This window comes from Phyllobates terribilis, unplaced genomic scaffold (genome assembly GCF_046119375.1).
Source record: "Phyllobates terribilis strain yellow unplaced genomic scaffold, ASM4611937v1 Scaffold_40__1_contigs__length_11209783, whole genome shotgun sequence".
Classification (NCBI taxonomy): Eukaryota; Metazoa; Chordata; class Amphibia; order Anura; family Dendrobatidae; genus Phyllobates; species Phyllobates terribilis.
The window spans coordinates 9,683,701-9,703,582 of record NW_027362800.1 but is presented as its reverse complement, the minus strand read 5'-3'; the positions used below and the strand labels follow the sequence as shown (position 1 = coordinate 9,703,582).

At 45.1% G+C, this 19,882-nt stretch overlaps 15 non-coding genes across 15 annotated transcripts; all 15 read left to right on the top strand.

Moving 5' to 3' along the window:
- The first annotated feature begins 768 nt into the window (after nt 1-768).
- LOC141190333 (U2 spliceosomal RNA) lies at nt 769-959 on the top strand. The gene has a single exon (XR_012264361.1). It is a non-coding gene; the product is annotated as a U2 spliceosomal RNA (small nuclear RNA).
- A 1,122-nt stretch (nt 960-2,081) lies between these two features.
- Nucleotides 2,082-2,272, top strand: LOC141190332 (U2 spliceosomal RNA). The gene has a single exon (XR_012264360.1). It is a non-coding gene; the product is annotated as a U2 spliceosomal RNA (small nuclear RNA).
- Nucleotides 2,273-3,392: 1,120 nt separating this feature from the next.
- On the top strand, nt 3,393-3,583 carry LOC141190331 (U2 spliceosomal RNA). The gene has a single exon (XR_012264359.1). It is a non-coding gene; the product is annotated as a U2 spliceosomal RNA (small nuclear RNA).
- Nucleotides 3,584-4,705: 1,122 nt separating this feature from the next.
- LOC141191324 (U2 spliceosomal RNA) lies at nt 4,706-4,896 on the top strand. The gene has a single exon (XR_012265321.1). It is a non-coding gene; the product is annotated as a U2 spliceosomal RNA (small nuclear RNA).
- A 1,121-nt stretch (nt 4,897-6,017) lies between these two features.
- Nucleotides 6,018-6,208, top strand: LOC141190330 (U2 spliceosomal RNA). Its single transcript, XR_012264358.1, has one exon. It is a non-coding gene; the product is annotated as a U2 spliceosomal RNA (small nuclear RNA).
- Nucleotides 6,209-7,329: 1,121 nt separating this feature from the next.
- On the top strand, nt 7,330-7,520 carry LOC141190329 (U2 spliceosomal RNA). The gene has a single exon (XR_012264357.1). It is a non-coding gene; the product is annotated as a U2 spliceosomal RNA (small nuclear RNA).
- A 1,120-nt stretch (nt 7,521-8,640) lies between these two features.
- On the top strand, nt 8,641-8,831 carry LOC141191323 (U2 spliceosomal RNA). Its single transcript, XR_012265320.1, has one exon. It is a non-coding gene; the product is annotated as a U2 spliceosomal RNA (small nuclear RNA).
- Nucleotides 8,832-9,952: 1,121 nt separating this feature from the next.
- On the top strand, nt 9,953-10,143 carry LOC141190327 (U2 spliceosomal RNA). Its single transcript, XR_012264355.1, has one exon. It is a non-coding gene; the product is annotated as a U2 spliceosomal RNA (small nuclear RNA).
- Nucleotides 10,144-11,265: 1,122 nt separating this feature from the next.
- Nucleotides 11,266-11,456, top strand: LOC141190326 (U2 spliceosomal RNA). The gene has a single exon (XR_012264354.1). It is a non-coding gene; the product is annotated as a U2 spliceosomal RNA (small nuclear RNA).
- Nucleotides 11,457-12,577: 1,121 nt separating this feature from the next.
- On the top strand, nt 12,578-12,768 carry LOC141190325 (U2 spliceosomal RNA). The gene has a single exon (XR_012264353.1). It is a non-coding gene; the product is annotated as a U2 spliceosomal RNA (small nuclear RNA).
- Nucleotides 12,769-13,889: 1,121 nt separating this feature from the next.
- On the top strand, nt 13,890-14,080 carry LOC141190324 (U2 spliceosomal RNA). The gene has a single exon (XR_012264352.1). It is a non-coding gene; the product is annotated as a U2 spliceosomal RNA (small nuclear RNA).
- A 1,121-nt stretch (nt 14,081-15,201) lies between these two features.
- Nucleotides 15,202-15,392, top strand: LOC141190323 (U2 spliceosomal RNA). The gene has a single exon (XR_012264351.1). It is a non-coding gene; the product is annotated as a U2 spliceosomal RNA (small nuclear RNA).
- A 1,122-nt stretch (nt 15,393-16,514) lies between these two features.
- LOC141190322 (U2 spliceosomal RNA) lies at nt 16,515-16,705 on the top strand. Its single transcript, XR_012264350.1, has one exon. It is a non-coding gene; the product is annotated as a U2 spliceosomal RNA (small nuclear RNA).
- A 1,112-nt stretch (nt 16,706-17,817) lies between these two features.
- On the top strand, nt 17,818-18,008 carry LOC141190321 (U2 spliceosomal RNA). The gene has a single exon (XR_012264349.1). It is a non-coding gene; the product is annotated as a U2 spliceosomal RNA (small nuclear RNA).
- A 1,129-nt stretch (nt 18,009-19,137) lies between these two features.
- LOC141184852 (U2 spliceosomal RNA) lies at nt 19,138-19,328 on the top strand. Its single transcript, XR_012259568.1, has one exon. It is a non-coding gene; the product is annotated as a U2 spliceosomal RNA (small nuclear RNA).
- The last annotated feature ends 554 nt before the right edge of the window (nt 19,329-19,882 follow it).

Sequence of the window (19,882 nt, the reverse complement as noted above, 5' to 3'; positions counted from 1 at the left end):
TGCACACACACCATCTATTTAGCAAATGCCCTTGTTATCAACAGCAGCCTTTTAAACTCACCTGAGCTAACAGGTATGTGAGCTGGTTACTCTGCTGCGCTTAAAATTTCTTTTTTGGTTTGCTACAATGCCTTTTCTGAAACGTTGTCTCCCTCTGCTGGAACACTGACTTCTTTCATTTAATGCCTGCAGACTATAAAAGAGAAACCAACCCAAAAAGTTTGGTTGATTAGTCTGTGGCATTCTTTTAAACTGTTGCTTATGGCGGTCTCTGTGAGCTTCTCAGTGACATTCAGCCATCCAGGTATCCCGCCTGCAGTAGACGGAATGTGGCAATGGAACGCTGGCTGCGCGTGTCATAATAGGCTCTGAGCCTTTATATACCTGCGCACAGCAGCAGCCACCTTCAGTCTGCTGCTGGACAGCCAGCAGCAGCAGCAGCAGGAGAGGTAATTAATCAGCAACCCTCCTGCTAAGGGTAGACAGCTGCTCGTTCCACCCCCCCCCCGCCTTAATTGGTTCTCCTCCCTTCCAACGGTGTTGAGGCGGGTGGGAACAGCCGGGGGTTGAGGGTACTGTGCTAAAAGAGGTGGAGTTATGCAGATCTAAAACGCGTGGATTGCAGCAGCAGCAAGCAGAAAAGTGCAGGCATGTGAGGGATCTAGAGGTTGACAGCATGTCTTCTTAACGGGAGTCCAGGTGGCCGTCTCCACAAATGGACTTTTCAGAATCCTTGGGTGGCACCGTAGTCGGAAACCAATTCTGGTTATCGCTTCTCGGCCTTTTGGCTAAGATCAAGTGTAGTATCTGTTCTTATCAGTTTAATATCTGATACGTCCCCTATCTGGGGACCATATATTAAATGGATTTTTAGAACAGGGAGATGGAAAAAGAGCTTGCTCTGTCCACTCCACGCATTGACCTGGTATTGCAGTATCTCCAGGACCGGTGCACCCCTTCTTTAATGCAGTTTCTAAAATCAGAAAGAATTGAATTCAATGCTTTTTGTTCATTTTGCTTGTTTGTCGGATTTTGGGATGGACTCTTTGGCTTTGCTTTTCTTCTCCTCATTGGATTTTTCATGTTAAAAGTTGCAGAAGCCAGATGACAAGCTCATTTTGGTTCAACTTCAGCAACTGTGCATTGCATTGCCATGTAATGTAATGTAATGCAATGCTATCTATCTAGCTCTCCCTCTATACTTCCTTTTGGATAAACAGACATATTAGGCAAGCATTTTGGAGCTTTCACCTAAATAACTACAGGTGGTGAGATAAGCTGCACAATATAATTGACCTTTCAGTATATTGTTGCACACACACCATCTATTTAGCAAATGCCCTTGTTATCAACAGCAGCCTTTTAAACTCACCTGAGCTAACAGGTATGTGAGCTGGTTACTCTGCTGCGCTTAAAATTTCTTTTTTGGTTTGCTACAATGCCTTTTCTGAAACGTTGTCTCCCTCTGCTGGAACACTGACTTCTTTCATTTAATGCCTGCAGACTATAAAAGAGAAACCAACCCAAAAAGTTTGGTTGATTAGTCTGTGGCATTCTTTTAAACTGTTGCTTATGGCGGTCTCTGTGAGCTTCTCAGTGACATTCAGCCATCCAGGTATCCCGCCTGCAGTAGACGGAATGTGGCAATGGAACGCTGGCTGCGCGTGTCATAATAGGCTCTGAGCCTTTATATACCTGCGCACAGCAGCAGCCACCTTCAGTCTGCTGCTGGACAGCCAGCAGCAGCAGCAGCAGGAGAGGTAATTAATCAGCAACCCTCCTGCTAAGGGTAGACAGCTGCTCGTTCCACCCCCCCCCCCCGCCTTAATTGGTTCTCCTCCCTTCCAACGGTGTTGAGGCGGGTGGGAACAGCCGGGGGTTGAGGGTACTGTGCTAAAAGAGGTGGAGTTATGCAGATCTAAAACGCGTGGATTGCAGCAGCAGCAAGCCGAAAAGTGCAGGCATGTGAGGGATCTAGAGGTTGACAGCATGTCTTCTTAACGGGAGTCCAGGTGGCCATCTCCACAAATGGACTTTTCAGAATCCTTGGGTGGCACCGTAGTCGGAAACCAATTCTGGTTATCGCTTCTCGGCCTTTTGGCTAAGATCAAGTGTAGTATCTGTTCTTATCAGTTTAATATCTGATACGTCCCCTATCTGGGGACCATATATTAAATGGATTTTTAGAACAGGGAGATGGAAAAAGAGCTTGCTCTGTCCACTCCACGCATTGACCTGGTATTGCAGTATCTCCAGGACCGGTGCACCCCTTCTTTAATGCAGTTTCTAAAATCAGAAAGAATTGAATTCAATGCTTTTTGTTCATTTTGCTTGTTTGTCGGATTTTGGGATGGACTCTTTGGCTTTGCTTTTCTTCTCCTCATTGGATTTTTCATGTTAAAAGTTGCAGAAGCCAGATGACAAGCTCATTTTGGTTCAACTTCAGCAACTGTGCATTGCATTGCCATGTAATGTAATGTAATGCAATGCTATCTATCTAGCTCTCCCTCTATACTTCCTTTTGGATAAACAGACATATTAGGCAAGCATTTTGGAGCTTTCACCTAAATAACTACAGGTGGTGAGATAAGCTGCACAATATAATTGACCTTTCAGTATATTGTTGCACACACACCATCTATTTAGCAAATGCCCTTGTTATCAACAGCAGCCTTTTAAACTCACCTGAGCTAACAGGTATGTGAGCTGGTTACTCTGCTGCGCTTAAAATTTCATTTTTGGTTTGCTACAATGCCTTTTCTGAAACGTTGTCTCCCTCTGCTGGAACACTGACTTCTTTCATTTAATGCCTGCAGACTATAAAAGAGAAACCAACCCAAAAAGTTTGGTTGATTAGTCTGTGGCATTCTTTTAAACTGTTGCTTATGGCGGTCTCTGTGAGCTTCTCAGTGACATTCAGCCATCCAGGTATCCCGCCTGCAGTAGACGGAATGTGGCAATGGAACGCTGGCTGCGCGTGTCATAATAGGCTCTGAGCCTTTATATACCTGCGCACAGCAGCAGCCACCTTCAGTCTGCTGCTGGACAGCCAGCAGCAGCAGCAGCAGGAGAGGTAATTAATCAGCAACCCTCCTGCTAAGGGTAGACAGCTGCTCGTTCCACCCCCCCCCCGCCTTAATTGGTTCTCCTCCCTTCCAACGGTGTTGAGGCGGGTGGGAACAGCTGGGGGTTGAGGGTACTGTGCTAAAAGAGGTGGAGTTATGCAGATCTAAAACGCGTGGATTGCAGCAGCAGCAAGCCGAAAAGTGCAGGCATGTGAGGGATCTAGAGGTTGACAGCATGTCTTCTTAACGGGAGTCCAGGTGGCCATCTCCACAAATGGACTTTTCAGAATCCTTGGGTGGCACCGTAGTCGGAAACCAATTCTGGTTATCGCTTCTCGGCCTTTTGGCTAAGATCAAGTGTAGTATCTGTTCTTATCAGTTTAATATCTGATACGTCCCCTATCTGGGGACCATATATTAAATGGATTTTTAGAACAGGGAGATGGAAAAAGAGCTTGCTCTGTCCACTCCACGCATTGACCTGGTATTGCAGTATCTCCAGGACCGGTGCACCCCTTCTTTAATGCAGTTTCTAAAATCAGAAAGAATTGAATTCAATGCTTTTTGTTCATTTTGCTTGTTTGTCGGATTTTGGGATGGACTCTTTGGCTTTGCTTTTCTTCTCCTCATTGGATTTTTCATGTTAAAAGTTGCAGAAGCCAGATGACAAGCTCATTTTGGTTCAACTTCAGCAACTGTGCATTGCATTGCCATGTAATGTAATGTAATGCAATGCTATCTATCTAGCTCTCCCTCTATACTTCCTTTTGGATAAACAGACATATTAGGCAAGCATTTTGGAGCTTTCACCTAAATAACTACAGGTGGTGAGATAAGCTGCACAATATAATTGACCTTTCAGTATATTGTTGCACACACACCATCTATTTAGCAAATGCCCTTGTTATCAACAGCAGCCTTTTAAACTCACCTGAGCTAACAGGTATGTGAGCTGGTTACTCTGCTGCGCTTAAAATTTCTTTTTTGGTTTGCTACAATGCCTTTTCTGAAACGTTGTCTCCCTCTGCTGGAACACTGACTTCTTTCATTTAATGCCTGCAGACTATAAAAGAGAAACCAACCCAAAAAGTTTGGTTGATTAGTCTGTGGCATTCTTTTAAACTGTTGCTTATGGCGGTCTCTGTGAGCTTCTCAGTGACATTCAGCCATCCAGGTATCCCGCCTGCAGTAGACGGAATGTGGCAATGGAACGCTGGCTGCGCGTGTCATAATAGGCTCTGAGCCTTTATATACCTGCGCACAGCAGCAGCCACCTTCAGTCTGCTGCTGGACAGCCAGCAGCAGCAGCAGCAGGAGAGGTAATTAATCAGCAACCCTCCTGCTAAGGGTAGACAGCTGCTCGTTCCACCCCCCCCCCCCGCCTTAATTGGTTCTCCTCCCTTCCAACGGTGTTGAGGCGGGTGGGAACAGCCGGGGGTTGAGGGTACTGTGCTAAAAGAGGTGGAGTTATGCAGATCTAAAACGCGTGGATTGCAGCAGCAGCAAGCCGAAAAGTGCAGGCATGTGAGGGATCTAGAGGTTGACAGCATGTCTTCTTAACGGGAGTCCAGGTGGCCATCTCCACAAATGGACTTTTCAGAATCCTTGGGTGGCACCGTAGTCGGAAACCAATTCTGGTTATCGCTTCTCGGCCTTTTGGCTAAGATCAAGTGTAGTATCTGTTCTTATCAGTTTAATATCTGATACGTCCCCTATCTGGGGACCATATATTAAATGGATTTTTAGAACAGGGAGATGGAAAAAGAGCTTGCTCTGTCCACTCCATGCATTGACCTGGTATTGCAGTATCTCCAGGACCGGTGCACCCCTTCTTTAATGCAGTTTCTAAAATCAGAAAGAATTGAATTCAATGCTTTTTGTTCATTTTGCTTGTTTGTCGGATTTTGGGATGGACTCTTTGGCTTTGCTTTTCTTCTCCTCATTGGATTTTTCATGTTAAAAGTTGCAGAAGCCAGATGACAAGCTCATTTTGGTTCAACTTCAGCAACTGTGCATTGCATTGCCATGTAATGTAATGTAATGCAATGCTATCTATCTAGCTCTCCCTCTATACTTCCTTTTGGATAAACAGACATATTAGGCAAGCATTTTGGAGCTTTCACCTAAATAACTACAGGTGGTGAGATAAGCTGCACAATATAATTGACCTTTCAGTATATTGTTGCACACACACCATCTATTTAGCAAATGCCCTTGTTATCAACAGCAGCCTTTTAAACTCACCTGAGCTAACAGGTATGTGAGCTGGTTACTCTGCTGCGCTTAAAATTTCTTTTTTGGTTTGCTACAATGCCTTTTCTGAAACGTTGTCTCCCTCTGCTGGAACACTGACTTCTTTCATTTAATGCCTGCAGACTATAAAAGAGAAACCAACCCAAAAAGTTTGGTTGATTAGTCTGTGGCATTCTTTTAAACTGTTGCTTATGGCGGTCTCTGTGAGCTTCTCAGTGACATTCAGCCATCCAGGTATCCCGCCTGCAGTAGACGGAATGTGGCAATGGAACGCTGGCTGCGCGTGTCATAATAGGCTCTGAGCCTTTATATACCTGCGCACAGCACCAGCCACCTTCAGTCTGCTGCTGGACAGCCAGCAGCAGCAGCAGCAGGAGAGGTAATTAATCAGCAACCCTCCTGCTAAGGGTAGACAGCTGCTCGTTCCACCCCCCCCCCCGCCTTAATTGGTTCTCCTCCCTTCCAACGGTGTTGAGGCGGGTGGGAACAGCCGGGGGTTGAGGGTACTGTGCTAAAAGAGGTGGAGTTATGCAGATCTAAAACGCGTGGATTGCAGCAGCAGCAAGCCGAAAAGTGCAGGCATGTGAGGGATCTAGAGGTTGACAGCATGTCTTCTTAACGGGAGTCCAGGTGGCCATCTCCACAAATGGACTTTTCAGAATCCTTGGGTGGCACCGTAGTCGGAAACCAATTCTGGTTATCGCTTCTCGGCCTTTTGGCTAAGATCAAGTGTAGTATCTGTTCTTATCAGTTTAATATCTGATACGTCCCCTATCTGGGGACCATATATTAAATGGATTTTTAGAACAGGGAGATGGAAAAAGAGCTTGCTCTGTCCACTCCACGCATTGACCTGGTATTGCAGTATCTCCAGGACCGGTGCACCCCTTCTTTAATGCAGTTTCTAAAATCAGAAAGAATTGAATTCAATGCTTTTTGTTCATTTTGCTTGTTTGTCGGATTTTGGGATGGACTCTTTGGCTTTGCTTTTCTTCTCCTCATTGGATTTTTCATGTTAAAAGTTGCAGAAGCCAGATGACAAGCTCATTTTGGTTCAACTTCAGCAACTGTGCATTGCATTGCCATGTAATGTAATGTAATGCAATGCTATCTATCTAGCTCTCCCTCTATACTTCCTTTTGGATAAACAGACATATTAGGCAAGCATTTTGGAGCTTTCACCTAAATAACTACAGGTGGTGAGATAAGCTGCACAATATAATTGACCTTTCAGTATATTGTTGCACACACACCATCTATTTAGCAAATGCCCTTGTTATCAACAGCAGCCTTTTAAACTCACCTGAGCTAACAGGTATGTGAGCTGGTTACTCTGCTGCGCTTAAAATTTCTTTTTTGGTTTGCTACAATGCCTTTTCTGAAGCGTTGTCTCCCTCTGCTGGAACACTGACTTCTTTCATTTAATGCCTGCAGACTATAAAAGAGAAACCAACCCAAAAAGTTTGGTTGATTAGTCTGTGGCATTCTTTTAAACTGTTGCTTATGGCGGTCTCTGTGAGCTTCTCAGTGACATTCAGCCATCCAGGTATCCCGCCTGCAGTAGACGGAATGTGGCAATGGAACGCTGGCTGCGCGTGTCATAATAGGCTCTGAGCCTTTATATACCTGCGCACAGCACCAGCCACCTTCAGTCTGCTGCTGGACAGCCAGCAGCAGCAGCAGCAGGAGAGGTAATTAATCAGCAACCCTCCTGCTAAGGGTAGACAGCTGCTCGTTCCACCCCCCCCCCCGCCTTAATTGGTTCTCCTCCCTTCCAACGGTGTTGAGGCGGGTGGGAACAGCCGGGGGTTGAGGGTACTGTGCTAAAAGAGGTGGAGTTATGCAGATCTAAAACGCGTGGATTGCAGCAGCAGCAAGCCGAAAAGTGCAGGCATGTGAGGGATCTAGAGGTTGACAGCATGTCTTCTTAACGGGAGTCCAGGTGGCCATCTCCACAAATGGACTTTTCAGAATCCTTGGGTGGCACCGTAGTCGGAAACCAATTCTGGTTATCGCTTCTCGGCCTTTTGGCTAAGATCAAGTGTAGTATCTGTTCTTATCAGTTTAATATCTGATACGTCCCCTATCTGGGGACCATATATTAAATGGATTTTTAGAACAGGGAGATGGAAAAAGAGCTTGCTCTGTCCACTCCACGCATTGACCTGGTATTGCAGTATCTCCAGGACCGGTGCACCCCTTCTTTAATGCAGTTTCTAAAATCAGAAAGAATTGAATTCAATGCTTTTTGTTCATTTTGCTTGTTTGTCGGATTTTGGGATGGACTCTTTGGCTTTGCTTTTCTTCTCCTCATTGGATTTTTCATGTTAAAAGTTGCAGAAGCCAGATGACAAGCTCATTTTGGTTCAACTTCAGCAACTGTGCATTGCATTGCCATGTAATGTAATGTAATGCAATGCTATCTATCTAGCTCTCCCTCTATACTTCCTTTTGGATAAACAGACATATTAGGCAAGCATTTTGGAGCTTTCACCTAAATAACTACAGGTGGTGAGATAAGCTGCACAATATAATTGACCTTTCAGTATATTGTTGCACACACACCATCTATTTAGCAAATGCCCTTGTTATCAACAGCAGCCTTTTAAACTCACCTGAGCTAACAGGTATGTGAGCTGGTTACTCTGCTGCGCTTAAAATTTCTTTTTTGGTTTGCTACAATGCCTTTTCTGAAGCGTTGTCTCCCTCTGCTGGAACACTGACTTCTTTCATTTAATGCCTGCAGACTATAAAAGAGAAACCAACCCAAAAAGTTTGGTTGATTAGTCTGTGGCATTCTTTTAAACTGTTGCTTATGGCGGTCTCTGTGAGCTTCTCAGTGACATTCAGCCATCCAGGTATCCCGCCTGCAGTAGACGGAATGTGGCAATGGAACGCTGGCTGCGCGTGTCATAATAGGCTCTGAGCCTTTATATACCTGCGCACAGCAGCAGCCACCTTCAGTCTGCTGCTGGACAGCCAGCAGCAGCAGCAGCAGGAGAGGTAATTAATCAGCAACCCTCCTGCTAAGGGTAGACAGCTACTCGTTCCACCCCCCCCCCGCCTTAATTGGTTCTCCTCCCTTCCAACGGTGTTGAGGCGGGTGGGAACAGCCGGGGGTTGAGGGTACTGTGCTAAAAGAGGTGGAGTTATGCAGATCTAAAACGCGTGGATTGCAGCAGCAGCAAGCCGAAAAGTGCAGGCATGTGAGGGATCTAGAGGTTGACAGCATGTCTTCTTAACGGGAGTCCAGGTGGCCATCTCCACAAATGGACTTTTCAGAATCCTTGGGTGGCACCGTAGTCGGAAACCAATTCTGGTTATCGCTTCTCGGCCTTTTGGCTAAGATCAAGTGTAGTATCTGTTCTTATCAGTTTAATATCTGATACGTCCCCTATCTGGGGACCATATATTAAATGGATTTTTAGAACAGGGAGATGGAAAAAGAGCTTGCTCTGTCCACTCCATGCATTGACCTGGTATTGCAGTATCTCCAGGACCGGTGCACCCCTTCTTTAATGCAGTTTCTAAAATCAGAAAGAATTGAATTCAATGCTTTTTGTTCATTTTGCTTGTTTGTCGGATTTTGGGATGGACTCTTTGGCTTTGCTTTTCTTCTCCTCATTGGATTTTTCATGTTAAAAGTTGCAGAAGCCAGATGACAAGCTCATTTTGGTTCAACTTCAGCAACTGTGCATTGCATTGCCATGTAATGTAATGTAATGCAATGCTATCTATCTAGCTCTCCCTCTATACTTCCTTTTGGATAAACAGACATATTAGGCAAGCATTTTGGAGCTTTCACCTAAATAACTACAGGTGGTGAGATAAGCTGCACAATATAATTGACCTTTCAGTATATTGTTGCACACACACCATCTATTTAGCAAATGCCCTTGTTATCAACAGCAGCCTTTAAAACTCACCTGAGCTAACAGGTATGTGAGCTGGTTACTCTGCTGCGCTTAAAATTTCTTTTTTGGTTTGCTACAATGCCTTTTCTGAAACGTTGTCTCCCTCTGCTGGAACACTGACTTCTTTCATTTAATGCCTGCAGACTATAAAAGAGAAACCAACCCAAAAAGTTTGGTTGATTAGTCTGTGGCATTCTTTTAAACTGTTGCTTATGGCGGTCTCTGTGAGCTTCTCAGTGACATTCAGCCATCCAGGTATCCCGCCTGCAGTAGACGGAATGTGGCAATGGAACGCTGGCTGCGCGTGTCATAATAGGCTCTGAGCCTTTATATACCTGCGCACAGCAGCAGCCACCTTCAGTCTGCTGCTGGACAGCCAGCAGCAGCAGCAGCAGGAGAGGTAATTAATCAGCAACCCTCCTGCTAAGGGTAGACAGCTGCTCGTTCCACCCCCCCCCCCGCCTTAATTGGTTCTCCTCCCTTCCAACGGTGTTGAGGCGGGTGGGAACAGCCGGGGGTTGAGGGTACTGTGCTAAAAGAGGTGGAGTTATGCAGATCTAAAACGCGTGGATTGCAGCAGCAGCAAGCCGAAAAGTGCAGGCATGTGAGGGATCTAGAGGTTGACAGCATGTCTTCTTAACGGGAGTCCAGGTGGCCATCTCCACAAATGGACTTTTCAGAATCCTTGGGTGGCACCGTAGTCGGAAACCAATTCTGGTTATCGCTTCTCGGCCTTTTGGCTAAGATCAAGTGTAGTATCTGTTCTTATCAGTTTAATATCTGATACGTCCCCTATCTGGGGACCATATATTAAATGGATTTTTAGAACAGGGAGATGGAAAAAGAGCTTGCTCTGTCCACTCCACGCATTGACCTGGTATTGCAGTATCTCCAGGACCGGTGCACCCCTTCTTTAATGCAGTTTCTAAAATCAGAAAGAATTGAATTCAATGCTTTTTGTTCATTTTGCTTGTTTGTCGGATTTTGGGATGGACTCTTTGGCTTTGCTTTTCTTCTCCTCATTGGATTTTTCATGTTAAAAGTTGCAGAAGCCAGATGACAAGCTCATTTTGGTTCAACTTCAGCAACTGTGCATTGCATTGCCATGTAATGTAATGTAATGCAATGCTATCTATCTAGCTCTCCCTCTATACTTCCTTTTGGATAAACAGACATATTAGGCAAGCATTTTGGAGCTTTCACCTAAATAACTACAGGTGGTGAGATAAGCTGCACAATATAATTGACCTTTCAGTATATTGTTGCACACACACCATCTATTTAGCAAATGCCCTTGTTATCAACAGCAGCCTTTTAAACTCACCTGAGCTAACAGGTATGTGAGCTGGTTGCTCTGCTGCGCTTAAAATTTCTTTTTTGGTTTGCTACAATGCCTTTTCTGAAACGTTGTCTCCCTCTGCTGGAACACTGACTTCTTTCATTTAATGCCTGCAGACTATAAAAGAGAAACCAACCCAAAAAGTTTGGTTGATTAGTCTGTGGCATTCTTTTAAACTGTTGCTTATGGCGGTCTCTGTGAGCTTCTCAGTGACATTCAGCCATCCAGGTATCCCGCCTGCAGTAGACGGAATGTGGCAATGGAACGCTGGCTGCGCGTGTCATAATAGGCTCTGAGCCTTTATATACCTGCGCACAGCAGCAGCCACCTTCAGTCTGCTGCTGGACAGCCAGCAGCAGCAGCAGCAGGAGAGGTAATTAATCAGCAACCCTCCTGCTAAGGGTAGACAGCTGCTCGTTCCACCCCCCCCCCCCGCCTTAATTGGTTCTCCTCCCTTCCAACGGTGTTGAGGCGGGTGGGAACAGCCGGGGGTTGAGGGTACTGTGCTAAAAGAGGTGGAGTTATGCAGATCTAAAACGCATGGATTGCAGCAGCAGCAAGCCGAAAAGTGCAGGCATGTGAGGGATCTAGAGGTTGACAGCATGTCTTCTTAACGGGAGTCCAGGTGGCCATCTCCACAAATGGACTTTTCAGAATCCTTGGGTGGCACCGTAGTCGGAAACCAATTCTGGTTATCGCTTCTCGGCCTTTTGGCTAAGATCAAGTGTAGTATCTGTTCTTATCAGTTTAATATCTGATACGTCCCCTATCTGGGGACCATATATTAAATGGATTTTTAGAACAGGGAGATGGAAAAAGAGCTTGCTCTGTCCACTCCACGCATTGACCTGGTATTGCAGTATCTCCAGGACCGGTGCACCCCTTCTTTAATGCAGTTTCTAAAATCAGAAAGAATTGAATTCAATGCTTTTTGTTCATTTTGCTTGTTTGTCGGATTTTGGGATGGACTCTTTGGCTTTGCTTTTCTTCTCCTCATTGGATTTTTCATGTTAAAAGTTGCAGAAGCCAGATGACAAGCTCATTTTGGTTCAACTTCAGCAACTGTGCATTGCATTGCCATGTAATGTAATGTAATGCAATGCTATCTATCTAGCTCTCCATCTATACTTCCTTTTGGATAAACAGACATATTAGGCAAGCATTTTGGAGCTTTCACCTAAATAACTACAGGTGGTGAGATAAGCTGCACAATATAATTGACCTTTCAGTATATTGTTGCACACACACCATCTATTTAGCAAATGCCCTTGTTATCAACAGCAGCCTTTTAAACTCACCTGAGCTAACAGGTATGTGAGCTGGTTACTCTGCTGCGCTTAAAATTTCTTTTTTGGTTTGCTACAATGCCTTTTCTGAAACGTTGTCTCCCTCTGCTGGAACACTGACTTCTTTCATTTAATGCCTGCAGACTATAAAAGAGAAACCAACCCAAAAAGTTTGGTTGATTAGTCTGTGGCATTCTTTTAAACTGTTGCTTATGGCGGTCTCTGTGAGCTTCTCAGTGACATTCAGCCATCCAGGTATCCCGCCTGCAGTAGACGGAATGTGGCAATGGAACGCTGGCTGCGCGTGTCATAATAGGCTCTGAGCCTTTATATACCTGCGCACAGCAGCAGCCACCTTCAGTCTGCTGCTGGACAGCCAGCAGCAGCAGCAGCAGGAGAGGTAATTAATCAGCAACCCTCCTGCTAAGGGTAGACAGCTGCTCGTTCCACCCCCCCCCCCGCCTTAATTGGTTCTCCTCCCTTCCAACGGTGTTGAGGCGGGTGGGAACAGCCGGGGGTTGAGGGTACTGTGCTAAAAGAGGTGGAGTTATGCAGATCTAAAACGCGTGGATTGCAGCAGCAGCAAGCCGAAAAGTGCAGGCATGTGAGGGATCTAGAGGTTGACAGCATGTCTTCTTAACGGGAGTCCAGGTGGCCATCTCCACAAATGGACTTTTCAGAATCCTTGGGTGGCACCGTAGTCGGAAACCAATTCTGGTTATCGCTTCTCGGCCTTTTGGCTAAGATCAAGTGTAGTATCTGTTCTTATCAGTTTAATATCTGATACGTCCCCTATCTGGGGACCATATATTAAATGGATTTTTAGAACAGGGAGATGGAAAAAGAGCTTGCTCTGTCCACTCCACGCATTGACCTGGTATTGCAGTATCTCCAGGACCGGTGCACCCCTTCTTTAATGCAGTTTCTAAAATCAGAAAGAATTGAATTCAATGCTTTTTTTTTCATTTTGCTTGTTTGTCGGATTTTGGGATGGACTCTTTGGCTTTGCTTTTCTTCTCCTCATTGGATTTTTCATGTTAAAAGTTGCAGAAGCCAGATGACAAGCTCATTTTGGTTCAACTTCAGCAACTGTGCATTGCATTGCCATGTAATGTAATGTAATGCAATGCTATCTATCTAGCTCTCCCTCTATACTTCCTTTTGGATAAACAGACATATTAGGCAAGCATTTTGGAGCTTTCACCTAAATAACTACAGGTGGTGAGATAAGCTGCACAATATAATTGACCTTTCAGTATATTGTTGCACACACACCATCTATTTAGCAAATGCCCTTGTTATCAACAGCAGCCTTTTAAACTCACCTGAGCTAACAGGTATGTGAGCTGGTTACTCTGCTGCGCTTAAAATTTCTTTTTTGGTTTGCTACAATGCCTTTTCTGAAACGTTGTCTCCCTCTGCTGGAACACTGACTTCTTTCATTTAATGCCTGCAGACTATAAAAGAGAAACCAACCCAAAAAGTTTGGTTGATTAGTCTGTGGCATTCTTTTAAACTGTTGCTTATGGCGGTCTCTGTGAGCTTCTCAGTGACATTCAGCCATCCAGGTATCCCGCCTGCAGTAGAAGGAATGTGGCAATGGAACGCTGGCTGCGCGTGTCATAATAGGCTCTGAGCCTTTATATACCTGCGCACAGCAGCAGCCACCTTCAGTCTGCTGCTGGACAGCCAGCAGCAGCAGCAGCAGGAGAGGTAATTAATCAGCAACCCTCCTGCTAAGGGTAGACAGCTGCTCGTTCCACCCCCCCCCCGCCTTAATTGGTTCTCCTCCCTTCCAACGGTGTTGAGGCGGGTGGGAACAGCCGGGGGTTGAGGGTACTGTGCTAAAAGAGGTGGAGTTATGCAGATCTAAAACGCGTGGATTGCAGCAGCAGCAAGCCGAAAAGTGCAGGCATGTGAGGGATCTAGAGGTTGACAGCATGTCTTCTTAACGGGAGTCCAGGTGGCCATCTCCACAAATGGACTTTTCAGAATCCTTGGGTGGCACCGTAGTCGGAAACCAATTCTGGTTATCGCTTCTCGGCCTTTTGGCTAAGATCAAGTGTAGTATCTGTTCTTATCAGTTTAATATCTGATACGTCCCCTATCTGGGGACCATATATTAAATGGATTTTTAGAACAGGGAGATGGAAAAAGAGCTTGCTCTGTCCACTCCACGCATTGACCTGGTATTGCAGTATCTCCAGGACCGGTGCACCCCTTCTTTAATGCAGTTTCTAAAATCAGAAAGAATTGAATTCAATGCTTTTTGTTCATTTTGCTTGTTTGTCGGATTTTGGGATGGACTCTTTGGCTTTGCTTTTCTTCTCCTCATTGGATTTTTCATATTAAAAGTTGCAGAAGCCAGATGACAAGCTCATTTTGGTTCAACTTCAGCAACTGTGCATTGCATTGCCATGTAATGTAATGTAATGCAATGCTATCTATCTAGCTCTCCCTCTATACTTCCTTTTGGATAAACAGACATATTAGGCAAGCATTTTGGAGCTTTCACCTAAATAACTACAGGTGGTGAGATAAGCTGCACAATATAATTGACCTTTCAGTATATTGTTGCACACACACCATCTATTTAGCAAATGCCCTTGTTATCAACAGCAGCCTTTTAAACTCACCTGAGCTAACAGGTATGTGAGCTGGTTACTCTGCTGCGCTTAAAATTTCTTTTTTGGTTTGCTACAATGCCTTTTCTGAAACGTTGTCTCCCTCTGCTGGAACACTGACTTCTTTCATTTAATGCCTGCAGACTATAAAAGAGAAACCAACCCAAAAAGTTTGGTTGATTAGTCTGTGGCATTCTTTTAAACTGTTGCTTATGGCGGTCTCTGTGAGCTTCTCAGTGACATTCAGCCATCCAGGTATCCCGCCTGCAGTAGACGGAATGTGGCAATGGAACGCTGGCTGCGCGTGTCATAATAGGCTCTGAGCCTTTATATACCTGCGCACAGCAGCAGCCACCTTCAGTCTGCTGCTGGACAGCCAGCAGCAGCAGCAGCAGGAGAGGTAATTAATCAGCAACCCTCCTGCTAAGGGTAGACAGCTGCTCGTTCCACCCCCCCCCCCGCCTTAATTGGTTCTCCTCCCTTCCAACGGTGTTGAGGCGGGTGGGAACAGCCGGGGGTTGAGGGTACTGTGCTAAAAGAGGTGGAGTTATGCAGATCTAAAACGCGTGGATTGCAGCAGCAGCAAGCCGAAAAGTGCAGGCATGTGAGGGATCTAGAGGTTGACAGCATGTCTTCTTAACGGGAGTCCAGGTGGCCATCTCCACAAATGGACTTTTCAGAATCCTTGGGTGGCACCGTAGTCGGAAACCAAATCTGGTTATCGCTTCTCGGCCTTTTGGCTAAGATCAAGTGTAGTATCTGTTCTTATCAGTTTAATATCTGATACGTCCCCTATCTGGGGACCATATATTAAATGGATTTTTAGAACAGGGAGATGGAAAAAGAGCTTGCTCTGTCCACTCCACGCATTGACCTGGTATTGCAGTATCTCCAGGACCGGTGCACCCCTTCTTTAATGCAGTTTCTAAAATCAGAAAGAATTGAATTCAATGCTTTTTTTTTCATTTTGCTTGTTTGTCGGATTTTGGGATGGACTCTTTGGCTTTGCTTTTCTTCTCCTCATTGGATTTTTCATGTTAAAAGTTGCAGAAGCCAGATGACAAGCTCATTTTGGTTCAACTTCAGCAACTGTGCATTGCATTGCCATGTAATGTAATGTAATGCAATGCTATCTATCTAGCTCTCCCTCTATACTTCCTTTTGGATAAACAGACATATTAGGCAAGCATTTTGGAGCTTTCACCTAAATAACTACAGGTGGTGAGATAAGCTGCACAATATAATTGACCTTTCAGTATATTGTTGCACACACACCATCTATTTAGCAAATGCCCTTGTTATCAACAGCAGCCTTTTAAACTCACCTGAGCTAACAGGTATGTGAGCTGGTTACTCTGCTGCGCTTAAAATTTCTTTTTTGGTTTGCTACAATGCCTTTTCTGAAACGTTGTCTCCCTCTGCTGGAACACTGACTTCTTTCATTTAATGCCTGCAGACTATAAAAGAGAAACCAACCCAAAAAGTTTGGTTGATTAGTCTGTGGCATTCTTTTAAACTGTTGCTTATGGCGGTCTCTGTGAGCTTCTCAGTGACATTCAGCCATCCAGGTATCCCGCCTGCAGTAGAAGGAATGTGGCAATGGAACGCTGGCTGCGCGTGTCATAATAGGCTCTGAGCCTTTATATACCTGCGCACAGCAGCAGCCACCTTCAGTCTGCTGCTGGACAGCCAGCAGCAGCAGCAGCAGGAGAGGTAATTAATCAGCAACCCTCCTGCTAAGGGTAGACAGCTGCTCGTTCCACCCCCCCCCCCGCCTTAATTGGTTCTCCTCCCTTCCAACGGTGTTGAGGCGGGTGGGAACAGCCGGGGGTTGAGGGTACTGTGCTAAAAGAGGTGGAGTTATGCAGATCTAAAACGCGTGGATTGCAGCAGCAGCAAGCCGAAAAGTGCAGGCATGTGAGGGATCTAGAGGTTGACAGCATGTCTTCTTAACGGGAGTCCAGGTGGCCATCTCCACAAATGGACTTTTCAGAATCCTTGGGTGGCACCGTAGTCGGAAACCAATTCTGGTTATCGCTTCTCGGCCTTTTGGCTAAGATCAAGTGTAGTATCTGTTCTTATCAGTTTAATATCTGATACGTCCCCTATCTGGGGACCATATATTAAATGGATTTTTAGAACAGGGAGATGGAAAAAGAGCTTGCTCTGTCCACTCCACGCATTGACCTGGTATTGCAGTATCTCCAGGACCGGTGCACCCCTTCTTTAATGCAGTTTCTAAAATCAGAAAGAATTGAATTCAATGCTTTTTGTTCATTTTGCTTGTTTGTCGGATTTTGGGATGGACTCTTTGGCTTTGCTTTTCTTCTCCTCATTGGATTTTTCATATTAAAAGTTGCAGAAGCCAGATGACAAGCTCATTTTGGTTCAACTTCAGCAACTGTGCATTGCATTGCCATGTAATGTAATGTAATGCAATGCTATCTATCTAGCTCTCCCTCTATACTTCCTTTTGGATCAACAGACATATTAGGCAAGCATTTTGGAGCTTTCACCTAAATAACTACAGGTGGTGAGATAAGCTGCACAATATAATTGACCTTTCAGTATATTGTTGCACACACACCATCTATTTAGCAAATGCCCTTGTTATCAACAGCAGCCTTTTAAACTCACCTGAGCTAACAGGTATGTGAGCTGGTTACTCTGCTGCGCTTAAAATTTCTTTTTTGGTTTGCTACAATGCCTTTTCTGAAACGTTGTCTCCCTCTGCTGGAACACTGACTTCTTTCATTTAATGCCTGCAGACTATAAAAGAGAAACCAACCCAAAAAGTTTGGTTGATTAGTCTGTGGCATTCTTTTAAACTGTTGCTTATGGCGGTCTCTGTGAGCTTCTCAGTGACATTCAGCCATCCAGGTATCCCGCCTGCAGTAGACGGAATGTGGCAATGGAACGCTGGCTGCGCGTGTCATAATAGGCTCTGAGCCTTTACAGCAGCAGCCACCTTCAGTCTGCTGCTGGACAGCCAGCAGCAGCAGCAGCAGGAGAGGTAATTAATCAGCAACCCTCCTGCTAAGGGTAGACAGCTGCTCGTTCCACCCCCCCCCCCCCCGCCTTAATTGGTTCTCCTCCCTTCCAACGGTGTTGAGGCGGGTGGGAACAGCCGGGGGTTGAGGGTACTGTGCTAAAAGAGGTGGAGTTATGCAGATCTAAAACGCGTGGATTGCAGCAGCAGCAAGCCGAAAAGTGCAGGCATGTGAGGGATCTAGAGGTTGACAGCATGTCTTCTTAACGGGAGTCCAGGTGGCCATCTCCACAAATGGACTTTTCAGAATCCTTGGGTGGCACCGTAGTCGGAAACCAATTCTGGTTATCGCTTCTCGGCCTTTTGGCTAAGATCAAGTGTAGTATCTGTTCTTATCAGTTTAATATCTGATACGTCCCCTATCTGGGGACCATATATTAAATGGATTTTTAGAACAGGGAGATGGAAAAAGAGCTTGCTCTGTCCACTCCACGCATTGACCTGGTATTGCAGTATCTCCAGGACCGGTGCACCCCTTCTTTAATGCAGTTTCTAAAATCAGAAAGAATTGAATTCAATGCTTTTTGTTCATTTTGCTTGTTTGTCGGATTTTGGGATGGACTCTTTGGCTTTGCTTTTCTTCTCCTCATTGGATTTTTCATGTTAAAAGTTGCAGAAGCCAGATGACAAGCTCATTTTGGTTCAACTTCAGCAACTGTGCATTGCATTGCCATGTAATGTAATGTAATGCAATGCTATCTATCTAGCTCTCCCTCTATACTTCCTTTTGGATAAACAGACATATTAGGCAAGCATTTTGGAGCTTTCACCTAAATAACTACAGGTGGTGAGATAAGCTGCACAATATAATTGACCTTTCAGTATATTGTTGCACACACACCATCTATTTAGCAAATGCCCTTGTTATCAACAGCAGCCTTTTAAACTCACCTGAGCTAACAGGTATGTGAGCTGGTTACTCTGCTGCGCTTAAAATTTCTTTTTTGGTTTGCTACAATGCCTTTTCTGAAACGTTGTCTCCCTCTGCTGGAACACTGACTTCTTTCATTTAATGCCTGCAGACTATAAAAGAGAAACCAACCCAAAAAGTTTGGTTGATTAGTCTGTGGCATTCTTTTAAACTGTTGCTTATGGCGGTCTCTGTGAGCTTCTCAGTGACATTCAGCCATCCAGGTATCCCGCCTGCAGTAGACGTAATGTGGCAATGGAACGCTGGCTGCGCGTGTCATAATAGGCTCTGAGCCTTTATATACCTGCGCACAGCAGCAGCCACCTTCAGTCTGCTGCTGGACAGCCAGCAGCAGCAGCAGCAGGAGAGGTAATTAATCAGCAAACCTCCTGCTAAGGGTAGACAGCTGCTCGTTACACCCCCCCCCCCGCCTTAATTGGTTCTCCTCCCTTCCAACGGTGTTGAGGTGTTGAGGCGGGTGGGAACAGCCGGGGGTTGAGGGTACTGTGCTAAAAGAGGTGGAGTTATGCAGATCTAAAACGCGTGGATTGCAGCAGCAGCAAGCCGAAAAGTGCAGGCATGTGAGGGATCTAGAGGTTGACAGCATGTCTTCTTAACGGGAGTCCAGGTGGCCATCTCCACAAATGGACTTTTCAGAATCCTTGGGTGGCACCGTAGTCGGAAACCAATTCTGGTTATCGCTTCTCGGCCTTTTGGCTAAGATCAAGTGTAGTATCTGTTCTTATCAGTTTAATATCTGATACGTCCCCTATCTGGGGACCATATATTAAATGGATTTTTAGAACAGGGAGATGGAAAAAGAGTTTGCTCTGTCCACTCCACGCATTGACCTGGTATTGCAGTATCTCCAGGACCGGTGCACCCCTTCTTTAATGCAGTTTCTAAAATCAGAAAGAATTGAATTCAATGCTTTTTGTTCATTTTGCTTGTTTGTCGGATTTTGGGATGGACTCTTTGGCTTTGCTTTTCTTCTCCTCATTGGATTTTTCATGTTAAAAGTTGCAGAAGCCAGATGACAAGCTCATTTTGGTTCAACTTCAGCAACTGTGCATTGCATTGCCATGTAATGTAATGTAATGCAATGCTATCTATCTAGCTCTCCCTCTATACTTCCTTTTGGATAAACAGACATATTAGGCAAGCATTTTGGAGCTTTCACCTAAATAACTACAGGTGGTGAGATAAGCTGCACAATATAATTGACCTTTCAGTATATTGTTGCACACACACCATCTATTTAGCAAATGCCCTTGTTATCAACAGCAGCCTTTTAAACTCACCTGAGCTAACAGGTATGTGAGCTGGTTACTCTGCTGCCCTTAAAATTTCTTTTTTGGTTTGCTACAATGCCTTTTCTGAAACGTTGTCTCCCTCTGCTGGAACACTGACTTCTTTCATTTAATGCCTGCAGACTATAAAAG